The sequence below is a fragment of the Perissodus microlepis genome, chromosome 16 (assembly GCF_051167445.1).
Source record: "Perissodus microlepis isolate ML-2025 ecotype Zambia chromosome 16, ASM5116744v1, whole genome shotgun sequence".
NCBI classification, from domain to species: Eukaryota; Metazoa; Chordata; class Actinopteri; order Cichliformes; family Cichlidae; genus Perissodus; species Perissodus microlepis.
Window position 1 is genome coordinate 35,361,741 of NC_140476.1, and position 25,684 is coordinate 35,387,424.

Consider the following 25,684-nt stretch of genomic DNA (forward strand, 5'->3'; position numbering starts at 1 on the left):
GTTTACCCGTAGTCAGCAGTTTTAAATTTCCTTCAATGTCGCCTGCTCTGGCCCCTGACTATGGTTGCCAGTGTCTCTAGCTTCACATGTCTGAGAACAGAATCACCAATTACCAGAGTCTGACCCCGGCGGGTGTGTCGCCGAGTGGGGAAAAACGGTTAGACACATGAACGGGTTGGTGGTGTACCTGGGGCTTCTGTTTAAGACTATGCTTCCTCCTCACCGTCACCCAGCCGCCCGCTTTCCCCAGCTGCTTGGGGTCTGCCGGGGAAAAGCTAACGGGGCCTATGCTATCTTCGGCTGCACCAGCTACAGGGGCCTGGCTAGCTACGGGTGAATGAAGGGTGCGAAGCCAAGTCTCCAATTCAGTAATTCTGGCCTCCAGAGCTGCAAATATGCTACATTTGTTACAAGTATCATTACTGCTAAAGGAGGCCGAGGAGTAACTAAACATCTGACATAGGGCTGAGTGATATGACCCAAAATTCATATCTCGATATTTTTTAGCTGGATGGCGATATAAGATATATATCTCGATATTTTTTAAGCCATAAAGTAAGAACAAAAAGAGAGTTCTTAGTTAAAGCTGTTTCCCAGATGTCACACAGGCACTTTTATTAACATACAGCACAGATGTACATGAAAAAATTACTCAAAAATAAATTGAGCATTTATTAATTGCCTGCACTGTTTACATTCCGCCTCACGCGGACTCGGACACTGCCTTATGTGAGCTACATGAGGCTCTCACACATCAACAAACACTTCACCAAGATGCCGCTGTCACGGTTCTGGGTCAGTTTCGAACCAGTATTTTGAGTTTTGATTGTTAGTTTATTTTTGAATGATTGTTGTGGTTTTGGGTGCTGTGAGTATTATTATTATGATAATGATTATTATTATTAGAGTTCTATATTTCTGTTTATTTGTGTTTAGGATTTGTGTTCTCATGTTTTGTGTGGGTTTAGTTCCATGTGTCATTTTCTGTCTGTCTCTCAGTGTCGAGTCTGCGTCTTTGTGTAGTGTTCTTGTTTCCTGTTTTATTGTGAAGGTCTGCGTCTCATGTTCAGTCAGCCACTCCACCATCTATTATGCCTCCACTACAACCGTCTCCGCTACCGGTAGGTCAGTCTGTAGCCGCTTCGCTGCCTATAGCTCTGTTGCCACCAGTTCAGCTGTCTGCCCACTCATTTACCCAGCCACCATCCTCACCTTCTCATTCAAAGCAGGGAACACACTTCACCACAATATCTGCTGGTTCTCTTAAGCTGGCCATCTCAGAGACAGTTGCTCCCTCTAGGGCCTCCCCAGAGGCTGGGTGTCAGTCACCAGCCAACTCTGGACCCCTAGAGGTCAAGACGCCAGCGCCAGCAGCTCACCCAGAGAACTCACCAGAACAGTCTCGGCTCTCAGCACCCCCTGAGAGTTCAAGTGAGTTCACTCGTCCGCCTCCGTCCTCTGCTGAGTGTATTGGGGAACTCTTACAGCCCTCCAAGGACTGCAACCCACTGTTGCTGCCTGACTCAAGCCACTGTGCTGCTCAGCCCCAGCCAGTGTCCACACTGCCAGAGGTCTCCTTACCTGCTGCTTCAGTGTCTGTCTCCACTGGAGGGCCTGAGGAGCCCGTCCAGCCTCAGGTCTCGTCAGCTGGGGGTTCGGGAGAACCCAGCCAGCCTCAAGTCTTGTTAGCTGGAGGTTCCGAGGAGCCCGTCCAGCCTCATGTCACGTCTGCTGGAGGGCCCGAGGAGCCCGTCCAGCCTCAAGCCAAGTTCGCTGGAGGGCCCGAGTCGCCCGTCCAGCCTCAAGTCATGTCTGCTGGAGGGCCCGAGTCACCCCTCCAGCCTCATGCCACGTCTTGTGTTTTTGGACTGATTTGGACTCTTGTGCTCCTTGTTTTTTGTTTCGGACCCTCCTTCCTTGACCCCCTCCGCCTGCCCTGGTCTGGTGTGCTGTTTTGTTGCGCTGTTTTTTCTTGTTTAGGGCTGTCAGGAGCCAGCCCTTGGGGGGGTACTGTCACGGTTCTGGGGTTCTGGGTCAGTTTTGAACCAGTATTTTGAGTTTTGATTGTTAGTTTATTTTTGAATGATTGTTGTGGTTTTGGGTGCTATGAGTATTATTATTATGATGATGATTATTATTATTAGAGTTCTATGTTTCTGTTTATTTGTGTCGCAGACACAAATAAATTGAGACGCAGACCTCACACTCACATGAGGTCTGCGTCTCATGTGAGTGTGTTCAGTTTTACCTCTGTCTTGTCTTGTTGATTACTCCCAGCTGTGTTCTCCACCTATGTGTAATCTCCCTGTGTTTGCCTGTGTGTATTTAAGTCGCGTCTTCTGTCTTTGTAGTTGCTGGTCCGTCTGTGTATCCACCCTGCTTCATCTGTGTGTTTCCCTGCTGTCTACCGGCATCTGTTTCTGCTCGCTCGCATTCATGTTCAGGTTCATGTTCCATAGTCAGTTTGTTCCCAGTATAGTTTAGTCTTTGTTCCGTTCGCCATTTGTCCATTTTTATTGTGTGTCTAATAAACCACCCTCACAACACAAAAGTGGACGAAAGTACAATTCTAATTATAACGTAACATATACTATATCGATATAAACGATATTGTCACACCTTAAATCTCGTATAAAGATATATCGATATTTTTAAAAAACTCGATATATTGCCCAGCCCTAATCTGACACAATGACCAGGAAAGTGCAGGAGGGATAGGTGAAGAGGCCATCGTGCTAGCGAGTCGGCTACGAGCTAAGCTAGCGAAACAGTACAGACACAGTGAGTGAATACTTTGGCTATAAATTAGGTAGTGAGTACAAAGAAAGTGTGCTTCGGATGAAGCACGTGAAGATTATACTATGAAAGAAGAATGTATTTAAAAGCTTTTAATTAAATTGCTAAGCAGATAAGCTACTCAGAAACACCACTATTTTTGAGCACGAACAAGAAGTGATACTCTACCACAGAGTGAGCGAACACCAAGTGACAGCGCCACCTCACTAACTTTGTGTTAATAGACCTCTCTTCATTGAATCATACCTGTTATTAATCACTTTCTCTCATCCACAGCATGTCTTTATCCTTTTTTCCTTCTCTCCTCCCAACCAGTCACAGCAGATGGCCCCGCCCCTCCCTGAGCCTGGTTCTGCTGGAGGTTTCTTCCTGTTAAAAGGGAGTTTTTCCTTCCCACTGTCACCAAAGTGCTTGCTCATAGGAGATCATATGATTTTTGGGGTTTTGTCTGTATCTATTATTGCACGATCTACTGTACAATATAAAGCGCCTTGAGGCGACTGTTGTTGTGATTTGGTTCTATATCAATAAAATTGAATTGAACTGAATTTGTCTTTCTGACTCATGCTGTGGGAGCACTGTGTCTATTGATTAACTGATCAAATAGCTACATTTGCATGCCTCACACAGGTTTAACCATGCCTGTTTTAAAAAGACTGTGTGGCATCTAACAGCCTCAAAAATGCCTTCAGTTATATCCTCATTCTTCTTTGGCATGTTTTTAGCCTCCAGAGAACGTCTTGTCTTAACAAAGTAAAAGAGAAGTCTGGGGCCAGGGATGTGCTGTGCTTTAAAAAATACTATCTCTGCTTCCTCCTTTTGAAACGGGTTCTCCCTGTGTTTGCAGAGGTTACTTCCTCCTAGAGTTTAAGGTCATAGCTGTGAATTGCTGTCTCTGTGTGTTAGCTACTGTGAAAATCTGAAATAAACAACAACCTCCAAATGAATGGAGCAGGGGAGACAAGTCTTAGTGGCAAAAAAGGGTGTTTTTGAGTACCTATCTATCAGAAAGTTGTTTAAAAAATAAACCAAAAAACCCGCTGTATGAAATATGCCTACTGGTAGGCTAGGTGGATGAGTGTCCTTGTCAGGAGCTGCTGTTGCACTTGCACTAAAGCCCATGAATGTGTACCAGCACACACAGTCCTCTTTATTGCAGATTAAATCTGATGCCAAAACAGAAGATGACGGTAGCTGGAAAGCCTTAAAGTGAAAAAAATCCATAACCTTATAGAAATTACCCTTAATATATCTTGTCATGTAGCTAATAGCTTTATTAATGTCTTGATGCATGCTCAATCATCCAGGTTAGGAAATCCCAAAAAGTTGATTCTGTTCATCTGGACTTAGTGTTTTCAGTGGGAGAAAATTTTTGTCCCTCATCCAAGTGGCTTATGCAGTCTCAGCTGACTGCAGGTTTCCCCAGTCTTATAAACAGTATATTTGCATAATGACTGAAACTAGCACCACTGGAGGAACAATGGGTGACCACTGATCAATGGCCATGAGCACCATTCACAGAGAGTTGGGAAATGGCTGCAATCGCAGCATTGTAAGATGGCGAAAGATGTACCTTTTGGCCCCCTCCTCAATTCAGAGATGGTCTTTCCCTTTTCACGTAAATGGCCTCCTTGACTCCGTGCTCAAACCGGCGTTCCTCCCTGTCCAGGATGTGTACATCATCATCATTGAAACAGTGTCCACTGGCCTGTAGGTGTAAAATAGACTGCAGAGTCCTGGCCTGATGAGGTGGCTCTTCTGTGTTGTGCCATCCTCTTAGCCAGAGGTTGTTTGGTTTCCCCGAAGTATAAATCCTTGCAATCCTTCTGGCACATATCAGTGTACACTATATTACTCTGTTTGTGTTGAGGCACACGGTCCAGCGTGTTTTGGGGTTTAAAAGCCACAGAGACGCAGTGTTAAAAAAAAAATGTGTCTCAGCTGTTCCGATACTCCAGACATGTACAGGATCACTACAGGTTTTCGCTTAGGCAGCTGTTGTCCTTCTCTCCTGGATCGGCTGAAGCTTTCTTTTGGTCCCTTTCCAGCTTTGACAAAGTCCAGCTAGGATAACCACATTTACTCAGGGCCTTCTTGATGTGATGTTCTTCTGCTTCTCTGGCTGCTGTGTCTGTGGGGATGGTGTTCTGTCACGGCGAGTGAAAAGAGCCGTGTGGAAAAGGAAAAGGAGGATCCAAACGCAGGCAGTCGTGAAGGTGTAAGGGTGATTTATTGAACACAAAATAAATATGGACAAACAGCAAATGGAGCACGAACTAAACTAGACTGGAAACAACTAAACTACAGAGCACAAACCTGGACAAGAATGAGAACGAGCAGAGGAGATTGACGATGGACAGCAGGGAGAACACACGGGTGAGACATGGTGGATACACAGACGACAGAGGACACGACTTAAATACACACAGAAACACAGGGGAATTACACACAGGTGGTGGACACAGCTGGGAATAATCAACAAGACGAGACAGAGGTAAAACTGAACACACTCACATGAGACGCAGACCTTCACAATAAAACAGGAACAAGAAACCATCACACTAAGACGCAGACTCGACATAGAGAGACAGACAGAAAATGACACATGAAACTAAACCCACACAAAACATGAGAACACAAATCTTAAACCCAAATAAACAGAAACATGGAACTCTAATAATAATAATCATCATCGCACCCAAAACCACAACAATCATTCAAAAAATAAACTAACAATCAAAACTCAAAATACTGGTTCGAAACTGACCCAGAACCGTGACATGTTCGCTCTGTGTTGTAGCGTCCTGATGACACCCAGTTTGTGCTCCAGTGGATGATGAGAGTCAAACCTTAAATACTGATCTGTATGCATAGGTTTACGGCTTTTACATCAGCTTTTAGATGTCCCCCATTACTGATGAAAATCTCCCAGTCTAAGAAGGCTAACCTGCCACTTTTCATATCCACCCTGGTGAATTTGATGTGTTGATCCACCGAGTTAATGTGATCCGTGAATCCACTTCTTCCATGTAAAAATTAGCCACAATGGGTGAAACTGGGGAACCCAAGGCACACCCATGTGTACGTCTTACACTGATTTCTTTTCTGATTTCTCAGACTTTTTATCTGATTTAGTTCTGAGCTCAGATAAAAGAATTATTGTGGGTGATTTTAACATCCATGTAGATGCTAAAAATGACAGCCTCAACATCGCATTTAAGCTGTTATTAGAGTCAATTGGCTTCTCTCAAAATGTAAAAGAACCCACCCACCACTTTAATCACACTCTAGATCTTGTTTTAACATATGACATAGAAACTGAACAATTAACAGTGTTTCCTGAAAACCCTCTCCTGTCTGAACATTTCATGATAACATTTACAATAATTAATTACACAGCAGTGGAGAGTAGACTTTATCACAGTAGATGTCTTTCTGAAAACGCTCCTCCCCCTTTGTGAGTGTGGACGCTTCATCTCTTTGCTCGCTTCTTTTATTGATTTTTATTGATTTTTATGCTGATTTTTTTCCCTTTTTTCCATATGAGCTTACCTGCGATAGCTTCTGGACACTTATAGATCATTACGACTAAAGTGTTCTTAACAGAAACAGCAACATTTTTATAGTTACCTTATCCTCAGCGCTCCGTGTGTCTGTGGCCTAGACACAGCTGAAGCCTGATTACAGCGTCTGGGCACCGAGCAGCCTCAATAGCCTGGAAAGGTGCTAACCGCTAGGCTAACTAGCAACAAGATGCCTTCCCTCTCCACAGATGACTACCACAGCCTCCTGCAGAAGATTGCAGTACTGGAGACAAAAATTCATCGCTTAGAAGTAAACGTGGAGGTAAATGGACTGTGTGGAAATGAAACAACCTTGCCTTTGATTCAAAACAATGGCGATGAGCAAGCTAGTACACAGCTAAGGAGCACAGATAACATGACCAAGAAAGTAGACTTTGTGCACTATTATGAATCCTCAAGCGATAATCCCCCCTTGGACTGTCTTGGTGCAAAACCAAGACATAAATCATGTCTCCTAGAAGAGGGAGGACGTATCACAGGCAGGGCACAGCGAGCTGAAATCTCTGAAACCGACTGGCCTTCACTTCCTACGAGACAGAGAAGCTCTCCTACCCCTGTATACGAGAGGAAACAGGACTGGACAACCGTGAATAGGAAGGTTAACAACAAACCTTCAAAACAACTGATTGTGAAACTGCACAACAGATTTGCTCCACTATCAAAGGACCCTGGATCTATACCGGACAACCATCCATCTAAAAGTAGCGAAGTAAGGTCCGAAAATCTTTTGAAAAGTAAAAGGCCACAGGGAAAGCTAAAGGCTAGGCCTGAAACTCTGATTGTGGGTGACTCTGCCGTAAAGGATGTACAAAGGATGTGCGGTAAGAACACTAAAGTCCTCTGCTTTCCTAACGATATGGTCAACAACCTGAAGGAGAAAATTCTTCAAATTGCAGATGAATATCCAACTGTGACAAACATTGTTCTGCATACAGGGTCAAACGATGTGTCCAAACAACAGTCGGAGGTTCTGAAACGGGACTTTACTGGATTATTAAATACTGTAAACTCTCTGAATGCAGCTGTATTCATCAGTGGACCTGTACCGCCGGTCAGAGGAGGAGACGAGAGATTCAGCAGGTTGTTTACACTGAATAAATGGCTTATATCAGCATGTACTGACCACTCAGTGCATTTTATCAACAACTTTAATATTTTTTGGGAACGCAGGCATCTGTTTAAAGCAAATGGATTTAATTTTAACAAGTCAGGGGTGAAACCGTTCACCTCCAACTTGTTTTATTCCATACGTCATCCATCTGTGCTTGGTGCCAAGGCTGAGATAAACGAGGAGTTATCTCATAAAGAGGAACAAACAGTACTCCAAGAACAGACAAAGCCCAGCAGAAACCTTGAGGAGGAGCCTCATCTGCCCCCACCCGGGAAAAGCCTCAGAAAGGAGAGACATCTGAGGCAAGAAGAGGGGTCCCTATTTGCCTCCAACTCTCTCAACAACACCAACGACCAGGACCAGGACCAGGGACCACGATCTTCCCCAGTCCCCCAAACCCCTGACAGGCCATCACCCTCCTCCCCCTCCCTTTCTCCCTCCTCCCCACACCTGAAATTCACTGAGGAGATGATGGAGCGGGTCAATGCTGGGCTCAGATCTACCCCCCGGCCCAATCCCTTTTTGTCCCCCATAAACGCCCCACCAGAGCAGCCAAAGGTTCGCCACCGAGCCCCACCCTCAACAGAGCAATCGAAGTTACATTGCCCAGCCCCGCCCCCCCTTAGTTCCTCCTTACCACCTCCATGCTCTGTCTCCGCAGTCTGATGTGTGATGTGTGGAGGGTCCGGGCTGCGAGGATTATGGCAGTGGTGACTTTTCCCAGAAGAAGCTGGGACCCTGTTTACTAGAAGGTTTTAAAATCTCTGTACTTTCAGGTGACAGAAGGAGACATGTGGCCTGGTCAAAACACAGAGAGCTGCACTCTAAAAGATCTTTAAACATAGTAAACATACCTTGTGTGCCACAGACTGCTCCCAAACACGAGGGGACAAGTAATGCCTCTAAAACACTTAAGTTGGCTTTATTAAACGTTAGATCTTTAGCTGGGAAAACATTTTTAATTAATGATTTAATCACTGAGCACAGCCTTGATTTTATGTTTCTAACTGAAACTTGGTTGGACCAAAGTAACAGTGGAGCTGTTCTCATCGAGACGACCCCTCCTACAGTTTTATCAGTGAGGCCAGGGTGAGCAGGAGAGGAGGAGGGTTTGCTGTCTTATTTAATGAATCATTTCAATGTAAGCAGCTATCTCCTGGAAGTTTTCAGTCTTTTGAATATGTGGCTTTACAGCTGAAGGCCCCATCCAAAGTTGTGTTTCTTAATGTTTACAGGCCTCCCAAATACTGCACAGACTTTTTTAATGACCTCAGTGAACTGCTGTCTGTGATCTGTGTTGATTTCGACTGTGTAATTATTGTTGGGGATTTTAACATCCATGTGGACAACCCTCAGGACAAAGGGACTAAAGACCTGAGTAACACTCTGGGCAACTTTGGGCTGACTCAGCATGTAACAGAGGCCACACATAATAGAGGACACACTCTTGACCTACTGATCTCCAAGGGCCTGAGCATTTCAAAGGTTACTGTGTCTGATGTGGGCCTGTCTGATCATTACTGGGTTTTCTTTGAAAGTAAAATCTCAGCCCACACAAATATATCAACAGCAGTGATCACAAAACGGTGTATAACTGAAGACAGTAGTGAGATCTTTAACCAGGTCTTCCCATTAACACCTGACCTGTCCAGAGGTTCAGTCAATGAGCTCGTCAATAGCTTCAATGCAAAAATGTTAAATGTAATGGATACAATTGCTCCCATTAAGGTGAAGGTTATCTCTGGAAGGAAAAAGTCTCCATGGAGAAACTCCACACTGGTGAAAAATGAAAAAAGAGAGTGTAGGAAAGCTGAGCGCAGATGGAGAAAAACAAACCTCCAGGTTCACTATGACATCTATAAAGAGAAACTTCACAATTATAATTTACAACTGAGGAGTGCAAGGAGGTCCTACTTCTCTGACATCATCACTAAAAACAGTCATAATGCTCGGGTCTTATTTTCTACAGTTGACAGGCTAACAAACCCTCCTGTGTCAGTGGCAGCTGAACTTCATTCAACCATGGCCTGCAATGACTTCGCCAAATTCTTCACAGAAAAAATCCAAAAGATTAGACAAGCAATTGGTACATCAACAGCAGATCCAGACTATGTACTGTGTCCACCGAAAAACTGTTTAAACACCATAAAACAGTTTCACCCTATTAACAGCAAAGACCTGGAGGACATCTTAGGTCAACTGAACTCCTCCTCTTGCTGTTTAGATGTCCTGCCAACAAGTTTCTTCAAAAAGGTCTCAAAGACTTTAGAGTCAGACCTGTTACAGATCGTCAACTTTTCTTTAATGTCAGGTGTGTTTCCAGAACCACTAAAAACTGCTGTAATAAAACCTATACTGAAAAAGGACAATCTTGACAAGATACAAATGAACAACTGCAGGCCGATCTCAAATCTCCCATTTTTAAGTAAGATCATTGAAAAAGCAGTTTCTCAACAGCTCAATTACTTCTTAAAACAGAATAACTGCTATGATGCCTTCCAGTCAGGTTTTAGACAGAACCACAGCACTGAAACTGCTCTGACCAAAGTGTTTAATGACACATGTCTGAACACAGACAGTGGAAAAATGTCAGTCTTAGTTTTACTGGATCTCAGTGCAGCATTTGATACAGTTGACCACAACATATTACTCAAACGACTGGAGAACTGGGCAGGTCTTTCAGGAACTGTACTAAACTGGTTCAAAACATACTTAGAAAACAGGAAATACTTTGTATCAATAGGTAACTTCACATCTGAGCAGACAAGTATCACATGTGGAGTTCCCCAAGGTTCCATCTTGGGACCCCTTCTGTTTAACATTTACATGCTCCCACTGGCACAGATTATAAAGAACAACAAAATAAACTATCACAGCTATGCAGATGACACACAAATATATATCACAATGTCACCAGGAGACCGAGGCCCTGTACAGGCTCTTGGTAAATGCATTGAGGAAATTAATGACTGGTTGTGCCACAATTTTCTCCAGCTAAACAAAAACAAAACTGAAGTAATAGTCTTTGGCGCCAAAGAAAAACGATTACAGGTCACCAGAGAACTTCAATCTATACACCTAAAAACCACAAACCAGGAGAGAAATTTGGGTGTAGTGATGGATGCAGACCTAAACTTAGAAAAACACATTAAGACAATAACAAAATCAGCTTACTATCACCTCAAGAATATTTCAAGGATAAAAGATCTGATGTCTCAACAGGACCTGGAAAAACTAGTCCATGCATTCATCTTTAGCAGGCTTGATTACTGTAAAGCATCTTTACAGGTCTACCTAAAAAATCAGTCAGACAACTACAGCTCATTCAGAACCCTGCTGCTCGAGTCCTCACTAAGACCAAAAAAGTGGACCACATCAGTCCAGCTCTGAGGTCTTTACACTGGCTGCCTGTCTGTCAGAGGATAGACTTTAAAGTTCTGATGCTGGTCTATAAAGCTCTGAATGGTTTAGGACCAAAATATATGAGTGACCTCCTGACCCAGTATGAACCTTCCAGGTCCCTCAGGTCATCTGGATCCGGTCTTTTATCAGTTCCCAGAGTCAGAACCAGACACGGAGAAGCTGCATTCAGCTTTTATGCTCCATATATCTGGAACAAACTCCCAGAAAGCCTCAGATCAGCTGAAACACTCAGTTTATTTAAATCCAGGTTGAAGACTCACCTGTTCTCAGCTGCATTTGAATAATGCACCAAATCCACACTTTTAAGCTTAAATTTCAAAACGTACATTTTAACTACTGATTTTATCTATTGTTCTGATTTTATCTGTTTTGATTTTATATACTGTTTTGTTTGTTTGTTTGTTAATTAGTTTGTTTGTCTGCTTGTTTTAATCAATTTTAAATCATGCTTTTTATTTGTTTTTGTTTCTAATGTCTCTGTAAAGCACTTTGAATCACCTTGTTGTTGAATTGTGCTATACAAATAAACTTGCCTTGCCTTGTAACTAAGTTTAACAATATAATCCACCCACTGTTATCATCTTCAATGCCCTGTACCAACACAGAGCAGAGCAGCTATCTGAACACTACTCCAACAGAGGTCAATTGTCTTGTTAATAATTTTACCTCCTCACTACGTACGACTCTGGATACTGTAGCTCCTGTGAAAACTAAGGTCTCTAATCAGAAGTACCTGCCTCCGTGGTATAATTCTCAAACACGTAGCCTAAAGCAGATAACTCGTAAGCTGGAGAGGAAATGGCGTGTCACAAATTTAGAGGATCATCATTTAGCCTGGAGAAATAGTTTGCTGCTTTATAAGAAAGCCCTCCGCAAAGCCAGAACATCTTACTATTCATCACTGATTGAAGAAAATAAGAACAACCCCAGGTTTCTCTTCAGCTCTGTAGCCAGGCTGACAAACAGTCAGAGCTCTGTTGAGCCAACCATCCCTTTAACGTTAACTAGTAATGACTTCATGAACTTCTTCACAAATAAAATTCTTATCATTAGAGAAAAAATTACCAGTAATCATCCCACAGATGTAATATTATCTACAGCTACTCTTAGTACCATTGATGTTAAGTTAGACTCTTTTTCTCCAATTGATCTTTCTTAGTTAACTTCAATAATTACTTCCTCCAAACCATCAACGTGTCTTTTAGACCCCATTCCTACAAAACTGCTCAAAGAAGTCCTGCCATTAATTAATGCTTCAATCTTAAATATGATCAACCTATCTCTAATAATCAGCTATGTCCTACAGGCCTTCAAGCTGGCTGTAGTTAAACCATTACTTACGTTTCAGTCAGGTTTCAGAGCTCATCACAGCACAGAAACAGCTTTAGTGAAGGTTGCAAATGATCTTCTTATGGCCTCTGACAGTGGCCTCTGTTGGCATAGCGTTCAGATAGCTGCTCTGCTCTGTGTTGGCACAGGGCATTGAAGATGATAACAGTGGGTGGATTATATTCTTAAACTTAGTTACAGCGCTTTCAGAGAGACATCTACTGTGATAAAGTCTACTCCCCACTGCTGTGTAATCCATCCATCCATGCATCCACTTCCGCTTCTCCTTTTCAGGGTCGCGGGGGGCGCTGGAGCCCATCCCAGCTGTCATAGGGCGAGAGGCGGGGTACACCCTGGACAGGTCGCCAGTCTGTCGCAGGGCCAACACACAGGGACAGACAACCATTCGCGCTCACATTCACTCGCACATTCACACCTAATGGCAATTTGGATTTTCCAATTAACCTATCCCCACAAGCTGCATGTCTTTGGGAGGAAGCCGGAGTACCCGGAGGGAACCCACACAAACACGTGTAATCAATTATTGTAAATGTAAATGCTATCGGGAAATGATCAGACAGGAGAGGGTTTTCAGGAAACACTGTTAATTGTTCAGTTTCTATGTCATATGTTAAAACAAGATCTAGAGTGTGATTAAAGTGGTGGGTGGGTTCTTTAACATTTTGAGAGAAGCCAATTGAGTCTAATAACAGATTAAATGCCACGTTGAGGCTGTCATTTTTAGCATCTACATATATGTTCAAATCACCCACAATAATTATTTTATTTGAGCTGAGCACTAAATCAGATAAAAAGTCTGAGAAATCAGACAGAAACTCTGTGTAAGGCTCAGGTGGACGATAGATGATAACAAGTAAGACTGGTTTCTGAGTTTCACAGCTGGGGTGAACAAGGCTAAGCATCAGGCTTTCAAATGAGTTAAAGTCTGTTGTAACCGGGTGTCATTACTGCCGATGTGAATTATGATTTACTGTATTTACGTTTACCCGTAGTCAGCAGTTTTAAATTTCCTTCAATGTCGCCTGCTCTGGCCCCTGGAAGACAATTGACTATGGTTGCCAGTGTCTCTAGCTTCACATGTCTGAGAACAGAATCACCAATTACCAGAGTCTGACCCCGGCGGGTGTGTCGCCGAGTGGGGAAAAACGGTTAGACACATGAACGGGTTGGTGGTGTACCTGGGGCTTCTGTTTAAGACTATGCTTCCTCCTCACCGTCACCCAGCCGCCCTCTTTCCCCAGCTGCTTGGGGTCTGCCGGGGAAAAGCTAACGGGGCCTATGCTATCTTCGGCTGCACCAGCTACAGGGGCCTGGCTAGCTACGGGTGAATGAAGGGTGCGAAGCCAAGTCTCCAATTCAGTAATTCTGGCCTCCAGAGCTGCAAATATGCTACATTTGTTACAAGTATCATTACTGCTAAAGGAGGCCGAGGAGTAACTAAACATCTGACATAGGGCTGAGCGATATGACCCAAAATTCATATCTCGATATTTTTTAGCTGGATGGCGATATAAGATATATATCTCGATATTTTTTAAGCCATAAAGTAAGAACAAAAAGAGAGTTCTTAGTTAAAGCTGTTTCCCAGATGTCACACAGGCACTTTTATTAACATACAGCACAGATGTACATGAAAAAATTACTCAAAAATAAATTGAGCATTTATTAATTGCCTGCACTGTTTACATTCCGCCTCACGCGGACTCGGACACTGCCTTATGTGAGCTACATGAGGCTCTCACACATCAACAAACACTTCACCAAGATGCCGCTGTCACGGTTCTGGGTCAGTTTCGAACCAGTATTTTGAGTTTTGATTGTTAGTTTATTTTTGAATGATTGTTGTGGTTTTGGGTGCTGTGAGTATTATTATTATGATAATGATTATTATTATTAGAGTTCTATATTTCTGTTTATTTGTGTTTAGGATTTGTGTTCTCATGTTTTGTGTGGGTTTAGTTCCATGTGTCATTTTCTGTCTGTCTCTCAGTGTCGAGTCTGCGTCTTTGTGTAGTGTTCTTGTTTCCTGTTTTATTGTGAAGGTCTGCGTCTCATGTTCAGTCAGCCACTCCACCATCTATTATGCCTCCACTACAACCGTCTCCGCTACCGGTAGGTCAGTCTGTAGCCGCTTCGCTGCCTATAGCTCTGTTGCCACCAGTTCAGCTGTCTGCCCACTCATTTACCCAGCCACCATCCTCACCTTCTCATTCAAAGCAGGGAACACACTTCACCACAATATCTGCTGGTTCTCTTAAGCTGGCCATCTCAGAGACAGTTGCTCCCTCTAGGGCCTCCCCAGAGGCTGGGTGTCAGTCACCAGCCAACTCTGGACCCCTAGAGGTCAAGACGCCAGCGCCAGCAGCTCACCCAGAGAACTCACCAGAACAGTCTCGGCTCTCAGCACCCCCTGAGAGTTCAAGTGAGTTCACTCGTCCGCCTCCGTCCTCTGCTGAGTGTATTGGGGAACTCTTACAGCCCTCCAAGGACTGCAACCCACTGTTGCTGCCTGACTCAAGCCACTGTGCTGCTCAGCCCCAGCCAGTGTCCACACTGCCAGAGGTCTCCTTACCTGCTGCTTCAGTGTCTGTCTCCACTGGAGGGCCTGAGGAGCCCGTCCAGCCTCAGGTCTCGTCAGCTGGGGGTTCGGGAGAACCCAGCCAGCCTCAAGTCTTGTTAGCTGGAGGTTCCGAGGAGCCCGTCCAGCCTCATGTCACGTCTGCTGGAGGGCCCGAGGAGCCCGTCCAGCCTCAAGCCAAGTTCGCTGGAGGGCCCGAGTCGCCCGTCCAGCCTCAAGTCATGTCTGCTGGAGGGCCCGAGTCACCCCTCCAGCCTCATGCCACGTCTTGTGTTTTTGGACTGATTTGGACTCTTGTGCTCCTTGTTTTTTGTTTCGGACCCTCCTTCCTTGACCCCCTCCGCCTGCCCTGGTCTGGTGTGCTGTTTTGTTGCGCTGTTTTTTCTTGTTTAGGGCTGTCAGGAGCCAGCCCTTGGGGGGGTACTGTCACGGTTCTGGGGTTCTGGGTCAGTTTTGAACCAGTATTTTGAGTTTTGATTGTTAGTTTATTTTTGAATGATTGTTGTGGTTTTGGGTGCTATGAGTATTATTATTATGATGATGATTATTATTATTAGAGTTCTATGTTTCTGTTTATTTGTGTCGCAGACACAAATAAATTGAGACGCAGACCTCACACTCACATGAGGTCTGCGTCTCATGTGAGTGTGTTCAGTTTTACCTCTGTCTTGTCTTGTTGATTACTCCCAGCTGTGTTCTCCACCTATGTGTAATCTCCCTGTGTTTGCCTGTGTGTATTTAAGTCGCGTCTTCTGTCTTTGTAGTTGCTGGTCCGTCTGTGTATCCACCCTGCTTCATCTGTGTGTTTCCCTGCTGTCTACCGGCATCTGTTTCTGCTCGCTCGCATTCATGTTCAGGTTCATGTTCCATAGTCAGTTTGTTCCCAGTATAGTTTAGTCTTTGTTCCGTTCGCCATTTGTCCATTTTTATTGTGTGTCTAATAAACCACCCTCACAACACAAAAGTGGACGAAAGTACAATTCTAATTATAACGTAACATATACTATATCGATATAAACGATATTGTCACACCTTAAATCTCGTATAAAGATATATCGATATTTTTAAAAAACTCGATATATTGCCCAGCCCTAATCTGACACAATGACCAGGAAAGTGCAGGAGGGATAGGTGAAGAGGCCATCGTGCTAGCGAGTCGGCTACGAGCTAAGCTAGCGAAACAGTACAGACACAGTGAGTGAATACTTTGGCTATAAATTAGGTAGTGAGTACAAAGAAAGTGTGCTTCGGATGAAGCACGTGAAGATTATACTATGAAAGAAGAATGTATTTAAAAGCTTTTAATTAAATTGCTAAGCAGATAAGCTACTCAGAAACACCACTATTTTTGAGCACGAACAAGAAGTGATACTCTACCACAGAGTGAGCGAACACCAAGTGACAGCGCCACCTCACTAACTTTGTGTTAATAGACCTCTCTTCATTGAATCATACCTGTTATTAATCACTTTCTCTCATCCACAGCATGTCTTTATCCTTTTTTCCTTCTCTCCTCCCAACCAGTCACAGCAGATGGCCCCGCCCCTCCCTGAGCCTGGTTCTGCTGGAGGTTTCTTCCTGTTAAAAGGGAGTTTTTCCTTCCCACTGTCACCAAAGTGCTTGCTCATAGGAGATCATATGATTTTTGGGGTTTTGTCTGTATCTATTATTGCACGATCTACTGTACAATATAAAGCGCCTTGAGGCGACTGTTGTTGTGATTTGGTTCTATATCAATAAAATTGAATTGAACTGAATTTGTCTTTCTGACTCATGCTGTGGGAGCACTGTGTCTATTGATTAACTGATCAAATAGCTACATTTGCATGCCTCACACAGGTTTAACCATGCCTGTTTTAAAAAGACTGTGTGGCATCTAACAGCCTCAAAAATGCCTTCAGTTATATCCTCATTCTTCTTTGGCATGTTTTTAGCCTCCAGAGAACGTCTTGTCTTAACAAAGTAAAAGAGAAGTCTGGGGCCAGGGATGTGCTGTGCTTTAAAAAATACTATCTCTGCTTCCTCCTTTTGAAACGGGTTCTCCCTGTGTTTGCAGAGGTTACTTCCTCCTAGAGTTTAAGGTCATAGCTGTGAATTGCTGTCTCTGTGTGTTAGCTACTGTGAAAATCTGAAATAAACAACAACCTCCAAATGAATGGAGCAGGGGAGACAAGTCTTAGTGGCAAAAAAGGGTGTTTTTGAGTACCTATCTATCAGAAAGTTGTTTAAAAAATAAACCAAAAAACCCGCTGTATGAAATATGCCTACTGGTAGGCTAGGTGGATGAGTGTCCTTGTCAGGAGCTGCTGTTGCACTTGCACTAAAGCCCATGAATGTGTACCAGCACACACAGTCCTCTTTATTGCAGATTAAATCTGATGCCAAAACAGAAGATGACGGTAGCTGGAAAGCCTTAAAGTGAAAAAAATCCATAACCTTATAGAAATTACCCTTAATATATCTTGTCATGTAGCTAATAGCTTTATTAATGTCTTGATGCATGCTCAATCATCCAGGTTAGGAAATCCCAAAAAGTTGATTCTGTTCATCTGGACTTAGTGTTTTCAGTGGGAGAAAATTTTTGTCCCTCATCCAAGTGGCTTATGCAGTCTCAGCTGACTGCAGGTTTCCCCAGTCTTATAAACAGTATATTTGCATAATGACTGAAACTAGCACCACTGGAGGAACAATGGGTGACCACTGATCAATGGCCATGAGCACCATTCACAGAGAGTTGGGAAATGGCTGCAATCGCAGCATTGTAAGATGGCGAAAGATGTACCTTTTGGCCCCCTCCTCAATTCAGAGATGGTCTTTCCCTTTTCACGTAAATGGCCTCCTTGACTCCGTGCTCAAACCGGCGTTCCTCCCTGTCCAGGATGTGTACATCATCATCATTGAAACAGTGTCCACTGGCCTGTAGGTGTAAAATAGACTGCAGAGTCCTGGCCTGATGAGGTGGCTCTTCTGTGTTGTGCCATCCTCTTAGCCAGAGGTTGTTTGGTTTCCCCGAAGTATAAATCCTTGCAATCCTTCTGGCACATATCAGTGTACACTATATTACTCTGTTTGTGTTGAGGCACACGGTCCAGCGTGTTTTGGGGTTTAAAAGCCACAGAGACGCAGTGTTAAAAAAAAAATGTGTCTCAGCTGTTCCGATACTCCAGACATGTACAGGATCACTACAGGTTTTCGCTTAGGCAGCTGTTGTCCTTCTCTCCTGGATCGGCTGAAGCTTTCTTTTGGTCCCTTTCCAGCTTTGACAAAGTCCAGCTAGGATAACCACATTTACTCAGGGCCTTCTTGATGTGATGTTCTTCTGCTTCTCTGGCTGCTGTGTCTGTGGGGATGGTGTTCTGTCACGGCGAGTGAAAAGAGCCGTGTGGAAAAGGAAAAGGAGGATCCAAACGCAGGCAGTCGTGAAGGTGTAAGGGTGATTTATTGAACACAAAATAAATATGGACAAACAGCAAATGGAGCACGAACTAAACTAGACTGGAAACAACTAAACTACAGAGCACAAACCTGGACAAGAATGAGAACGAGCAGAGGAGATTGACGATGGACAGCAGGGAGAACACACGGGTGAGACATGGTGGATACACAGACGACAGAGGACACGACTTAAATACACACAGAAACACAGGGGAATTACACACAGGTGGTGGACACAGCTGGGAATAATCAACAAGACGAGACAGAGGTAAAACTGAACACACTCACATGAGACGCAGACCTTCACAATAAAACAGGAACAAGAAACCATCACACTAAGACGCAGACTCGACATAGAGAGACAGACAGAAAATGACACATGAAACTAAACCCACACAAAACATGAGAACACAAATCTTAAACCCAAATAAACAGAAACATGGAACTCTAATAATAATAATCATCATCGCACCCAAAACCACAACAATCATTCAAAAAATAAACTAACAATCAAAACTCAAAATACTGGTTCGAAACTGACCCAGAACCGTGACATGTTCGCTCTGTGTTGTAGCGTCCTGATGACACCCAGTTTGTGCTCCAGTGGATGATGAGAGTCAAACCTTAAATACTGATCTGTATGCATAGGTTTACGGCTTTTACATCAGCTTTTAGATGTCCCCCATTACTGATGAAAATCTCCCAGTCTAAGAAGGCTAACCTGCCACTTTTCATATCCACCCTGGTGAATTTGATGTGTTGATCCACCGAGTTAATGTGATCCGTGAATCCACTTCTTCCATGTAAAAATTAGCCACAATGGGTGAAACTGGGGAACCCAAGGCACACCCATGTGTACGTCTTACACTGATTTCTTTTCTGATTTCTCAGACTTTTTATCTGATTTAGTTCTGAGCTCAGATAAAAGAATTATTGTGGGTGATTTTAACATCCATGTAGATGCTAAAAATGACAGCCTCAACATCGCATTTAAGCTGTTATTAGAGTCAATTGGCTTCTCTCAAAATGTAAAAGAACCCACCCACCACTTTAATCACACTCTAGATCTTGTTTTAACATATGACATAGAAACTGAACAATTAACAGTGTTTCCTGAAAACCCTCTCCTGTCTGAACATTTCATGATAACATTTACAATAATTAATTACACAGCAGTGGAGAGTAGACTTTATCACAGTAGATGTCTTTCTGAAAACGCTCCTCCCCCTTTGTGAGTGTGGACGCTTCATCTCTTTGCTCGCTTCTTTTATTGATTTTTATTGATTTTTATGCTGATTTTTTTCCCTTTTTTCCATATGAGCTTACCTGCGATAGCTTCTGGACACTTATAGATCATTACGACTAAAGTGTTCTTAACAGAAACAGCAACATTTTTATAGTTACCTTATCCTCAGCGCTCCGTGTGTCTGTGGCCTAGACACAGCTGAAGCCTGATTACAGCGTCTGGGCACCGAGCAGCCTCAATAGCCTGGAAAGGTGCTAACCGCTAGGCTAACTAGCAACAAGATGCCTTCCCTCTCCACAGATGACTACCACAGCCTCCTGCAGAAGATTGCAGTACTGGAGACAAAAATTCATCGCTTAGAAGTAAACGTGGAGGTAAATGGACTGTGTGGAAATGAAACAACCTTGCCTTTGATTCAAAACAATGGCGATGAGCAAGCTAGTACACAGCTAAGGAGCACAGATAACATGACCAAGAAAGTAGACTTTGTGCACTATTATGAATCCTCAAGCGATAATCCCCCCTTGGACTGTCTTGGTGCAAAACCAAGACATAAATCATGTCTCCTAGAAGAGGGAGGACGTATCACAGGCAGGGCACAGCGAGCTGAAATCTCTGAAACCGACTGGCCTTCACTTCCTACGAGACAGAGAAGCTCTCCTACCCCTGTATACGAGAGGAAACAGGACTGGACAACCGTGAATAGGAAGGTTAACAACAAACCTTCAAAACAACTGATTGTGAAACTGCACAACAGATTTGCTCCACTATCAAAGGACCCTGGATCTATACCGGACAACCATCCATCTAAAAGTAGCGAAGTAAGGTCCGAAAATCTTTTGAAAAGTAAAAGGCCACAGGGAAAGCTAAAGGCTAGGCCTGAAACTCTGATTGTGGGTGACTCTGCCGTAAAGGATGTACAAAGGATGTGCGGTAAGAACACTAAAGTCCTCTGCTTTCCTAACGATATGGTCAACAACCTGAAGGAGAAAATTCTTCAAATTGCAGATGAATATCCAACTGTGACAAACATTGTTCTGCATACAGGGTCAAACGATGTGTCCAAACAACAGTCGGAGGTTCTGAAACGGGACTTTACTGGATTATTAAATACTGTAAACTCTCTGAATGCAGCTGTATTCATCAGTGGACCTGTACCGCCGGTCAGAGGAGGAGACGAGAGATTCAGCAGGTTGTTTACACTGAATAAATGGCTTATATCAGCATGTACTGACCACTCAGTGCATTTTATCAACAACTTTAATATTTTTTGGGAACGCAGGCATCTGTTTAAAGCAAATGGATTTAATTTTAACAAGTCAGGGGTGAAACCGTTCACCTCCAACTTGTTTTATTCCATACGTCATCCATCTGTGCTTGGTGCCAAGGCTGAGATAAACGAGGAGTTATCTCATAAAGAGGAACAAACAGTACTCCAAGAACAGACAAAGCCCAGCAGAAACCTTGAGGAGGAGCCTCATCTGCCCCCACCCGGGAAAAGCCTCAGAAAGGAGAGACATCTGAGGCAAGAAGAGGGGTCCCTATTTGCCTCCAACTCTCTCAACAACACCAACGACCAGGACCAGGACCAGGGACCACGATCTTCCCCAGTCCCCCAAACCCCTGACAGGCCATCACCCTCCTCCCCCTCCCTTTCTCCCTCCTCCCCACACCTGAAATTCACTGAGGAGATGATGGAGCGGGTCAATGCTGGGCTCAGATCTACCCCCCGGCCCAATCCCTTTTTGTCCCCCATAAACGCCCCACCAGAGCAGCCAAAGGTTCGCCACCGAGCCCCACCCTCAACAGAGCAATCGAAGTTACATTGCCCAGCCCCGCCCCCCCTTAGTTCCTCCTTACCACCTCCATGCTCTGTCTCCGCAGTCTGATGTGTGATGTGTGGAGGGTCCGGGCTGCGAGGATTATGGCAGTGGTGACTTTTCCCAGAAGAAGCTGGGACCCTGTTTACTAGAAGGTTTTAAAATCTCTGTACTTTCAGGTGACAGAAGGAGACATGTGGCCTGGTCAAAACACAGAGAGCTGCACTCTAAAAGATCTTTAAACATAGTAAACATACCTTGTGTGCCACAGACTGCTCCCAAACACGAGGGGACAAGTAATGCCTCTAAAACACTTAAGTTGGCTTTATTAAACGTTAGATCTTTAGCTGGGAAAACATTTTTAATTAATGATTTAATCACTGAGCACAGCCTTGATTTTATGTTTCTAACTGAAACTTGGTTGGACCAAAGTAACAGTGGAGCTGTTCTCATCGAGACGACCCCTCCTACAGTTTTATCAGTGAGGCCAGGGTGAGCAGGAGAGGAGGAGGGTTTGCTGTCTTATTTAATGAATCATTTCAATGTAAGCAGCTATCTCCTGGAAGTTTTCAGTCTTTTGAATATGTGGCTTTACAGCTGAAGGCCCCATCCAAAGTTGTGTTTCTTAATGTTTACAGGCCTCCCAAATACTGCACAGACTTTTTTAATGACCTCAGTGAACTGCTGTCTGTGATCTGTGTTGATTTCGACTGTGTAATTATTGTTGGGGATTTTAACATCCATGTGGACAACCCTCAGGACAAAGGGACTAAAGACCTGAGTAACACTCTGGGCAACTTTGGGCTGACTCAGCATGTAACAGAGGCCACACATAATAGAGGACACACTCTTGACCTACTGATCTCCAAGGGCCTGAGCATTTCAAAGGTTACTGTGTCTGATGTGGGCCTGTCTGATCATTACTGGGTTTTCTTTGAAAGTAAAATCTCAGCCCACACAAATATATCAACAGCAGTGATCACAAAACGGTGTATAACTGAAGACAGTAGTGAGATCTTTAACCAGGTCTTCCCATTAACACCTGACCTGTCCAGAGGTTCAGTCAATGAGCTCGTCAATAGCTTCAATGCAAAAATGTTAAATGTAATGGATACAATTGCTCCCATTAAGGTGAAGGTTATCTCTGGAAGGAAAAAGTCTCCATGGAGAAACTCCACACTGGTGAAAAATGAAAAAAGAGAGTGTAGGAAAGCTGAGCGCAGATGGAGAAAAACAAACCTCCAGGTTCACTATGACATCTATAAAGAGAAACTTCACAATTATAATTTACAACTGAGGAGTGCAAGGAGGTCCTACTTCTCTGACATCATCACTAAAAACAGTCATAATGCTCGGGTCTTATTTTCTACAGTTGACAGGCTAACAAACCCTCCTGTGTCAGTGGCAGCTGAACTTCATTCAACCATGGCCTGCAATGACTTCGCCAAATTCTTCACAGAAAAAATCCAAAAGATTAGACAAGCAATTGGTACATCAACAGCAGATCCAGACTATGTACTGTGTCCACCGAAAAACTGTTTAAACACCATAAAACAGTTTCACCCTATTAACAGCAAAGACCTGGAGGACATCTTAGGTCAACTGAACTCCTCCTCTTGCTGTTTAGATGTCCTGCCAACAAGTTTCTTCAAAAAGGTCTCAAAGACTTTAGAGTCAGACCTGTTACAGATCGTCAACTTTTCTTTAATGTCAGGTGTGTTTCCAGAACCACTAAAAACTGCTGTAATAAAACCTATACTGAAAAAGGACAATCTTGACAAGATACAAATGAACAACTGCAGGCCGATCTCAAATCTCCCATTTTTAAGTAAGATCATTGAAAAAGCAGTTTCTCAACAGCTCAATTACTTCTTAAAACAGAATAACTGCTATGATGCCTTCCAGTCAGGTTTTAGACAGAACCACAGCACTGAAACTGCTCTGACCAAAGTGTTTAATGACACATGTCTGAACACAGACAGTGGAAAAATGTCAGTCTTAGTTTTACTGGATCTCAGTGCAGCATTTGATACAGTTGACCACAACATATTACTCAAACGACTGGAGAACTGGGCAGGTCTTTCAGGAACTGTACTAAACTGGTTCAAAACATACTTAGAAAACAGGAAATACTTTGTATCAATAGGTAACTTCACATCTGAGCAGACAAGTATCACATGTGGAGTTCCCCAAGGTTCCATCTTGGGACCCCTTCTGTTTAACATTTACATGCTCCCACTGGCACAGATTATAAAGAACAACAAAATAAACTATCACAGCTATGCAGATGACACACAAATATATATCACAATGTCACCAGGAGACCGAGGCCCTGTACAGGCTCTTGGTAAATGCATTGAGGAAATTAATGACTGGTTGTGCCACAATTTTCTCCAGCTAAACAAAAACAAAACTGAAGTAATAGTCTTTGGCGCCAAAGAAAAACGATTACAGGTCACCAGAGAACTTCAATCTATACACCTAAAAACCACAAACCAGGAGAGAAATTTGGGTGTAGTGATGGATGCAGACCTAAACTTAGAAAAACACATTAAGACAATAACAAAATCAGCTTACTATCACCTCAAGAATATTTCAAGGATAAAAGATCTGATGTCTCAACAGGACCTGGAAAAACTAGTCCATGCATTCATCTTTAGCAGGCTTGATTACTGTAAAGCATCTTTACAGGTCTACCTAAAAAATCAGTCAGACAACTACAGCTCATTCAGAACCCTGCTGCTCGAGTCCTCACTAAGACCAAAAAAGTGGACCACATCAGTCCAGCTCTGAGGTCTTTACACTGGCTGCCTGTCTGTCAGAGGATAGACTTTAAAGTTCTGATGCTGGTCTATAAAGCTCTGAATGGTTTAGGACCAAAATATATGAGTGACCTCCTGACCCAGTATGAACCTTCCAGGTCCCTCAGGTCATCTGGATCCGGTCTTTTATCAGTTCCCAGAGTCAGAACCAGACACGGAGAAGCTGCATTCAGCTTTTATGCTCCATATATCTGGAACAAACTCCCAGAAAGCCTCAGATCAGCTGAAACACTCAGTTTATTTAAATCCAGGTTGAAGACTCACCTGTTCTCAGCTGCATTTGAATAATGCACCAAATCCACACTTTTAAGCTTAAATTTCAAAACGTACATTTTAACTACTGATTTTATCTATTGTTCTGATTTTATCTGTTTTGATTTTATATACTGTTTTGTTTGTTTGTTTGTTAATTAGTTTGTTTGTCTGCTTGTTTTAATCAATTTTAAATCATGCTTTTTATTTGTTTTTGTTTCTAATGTCTCTGTAAAGCACTTTGAATCACCTTGTTGTTGAATTGTGCTATACAAATAAACTTGCCTTGCCTTGTAACTAAGTTTAACAATATAATCCACCCACTGTTATCATCTTCAATGCCCTGTACCAACACAGAGCAGAGCAGCTATCTGAACACTACTCCAACAGAGGTCAATTGTCTTGTTAATAATTTTACCTCCTCACTACGTACGACTCTGGATACTGTAGCTCCTGTGAAAACTAAGGTCTCTAATCAGAAGTACCTGCCTCCGTGGTATAATTCTCAAACACGTAGCCTAAAGCAGATAACTCGTAAGCTGGAGAGGAAATGGCGTGTCACAAATTTAGAGGATCATCATTTAGCCTGGAGAAATAGTTTGCTGCTTTATAAGAAAGCCCTCCGCAAAGCCAGAACATCTTACTATTCATCACTGATTGAAGAAAATAAGAACAACCCCAGGTTTCTCTTCAGCTCTGTAGCCAGGCTGACAAACAGTCAGAGCTCTGTTGAGCCAACCATCCCTTTAACGTTAACTAGTAATGACTTCATGAACTTCTTCACAAATAAAATTCTTATCATTAGAGAAAAAATTACCAGTAATCATCCCACAGATGTAATATTATCTACAGCTACTCTTAGTACCATTGATGTTAAGTTAGACTCTTTTTCTCCAATTGATCTTTCTTAGTTAACTTCAATAATTACTTCCTCCAAACCATCAACGTGTCTTTTAGACCCCATTCCTACAAAACTGCTCAAAGAAGTCCTGCCATTAATTAATGCTTCAATCTTAAATATGATCAACCTATCTCTAATAATCAGCTATGTACCACAGGCCTTCAAGCTGGCTGTAGTTAAACCATTACTTACGTTTCAGTCAGGTTTCAGAGCTCATCACAGCACAGAAACAGCTTTAGTGAAGGTTGCAAATGATCTTCTTATGGCCTCTGACAGTGGCCTCTGTTGGCATAGCGTTCAGATAGCTGCTCTGCTCTGTGTTGGCACAGGGCATTGAAGATGATAACAGTGGGTGGATTATATTCT

The 25,684-nt window shown here is 43.2% G+C and overlaps 2 pseudogenes; both read left to right on the forward strand.

Annotated features, from left to right (window-relative positions):
- The first annotated feature begins 6,312 nt into the window (after positions 1-6,312).
- On the forward strand, positions 6,313-9,008 carry LOC146371320 (uncharacterized; annotated as a pseudogene).
- Positions 9,009-19,567: 10,559 nt separating this feature from the next.
- LOC146371321 (uncharacterized) lies at positions 19,568-22,263 on the forward strand (annotated as a pseudogene).
- The last annotated feature ends 3,421 nt before the right edge of the window (positions 22,264-25,684 follow it).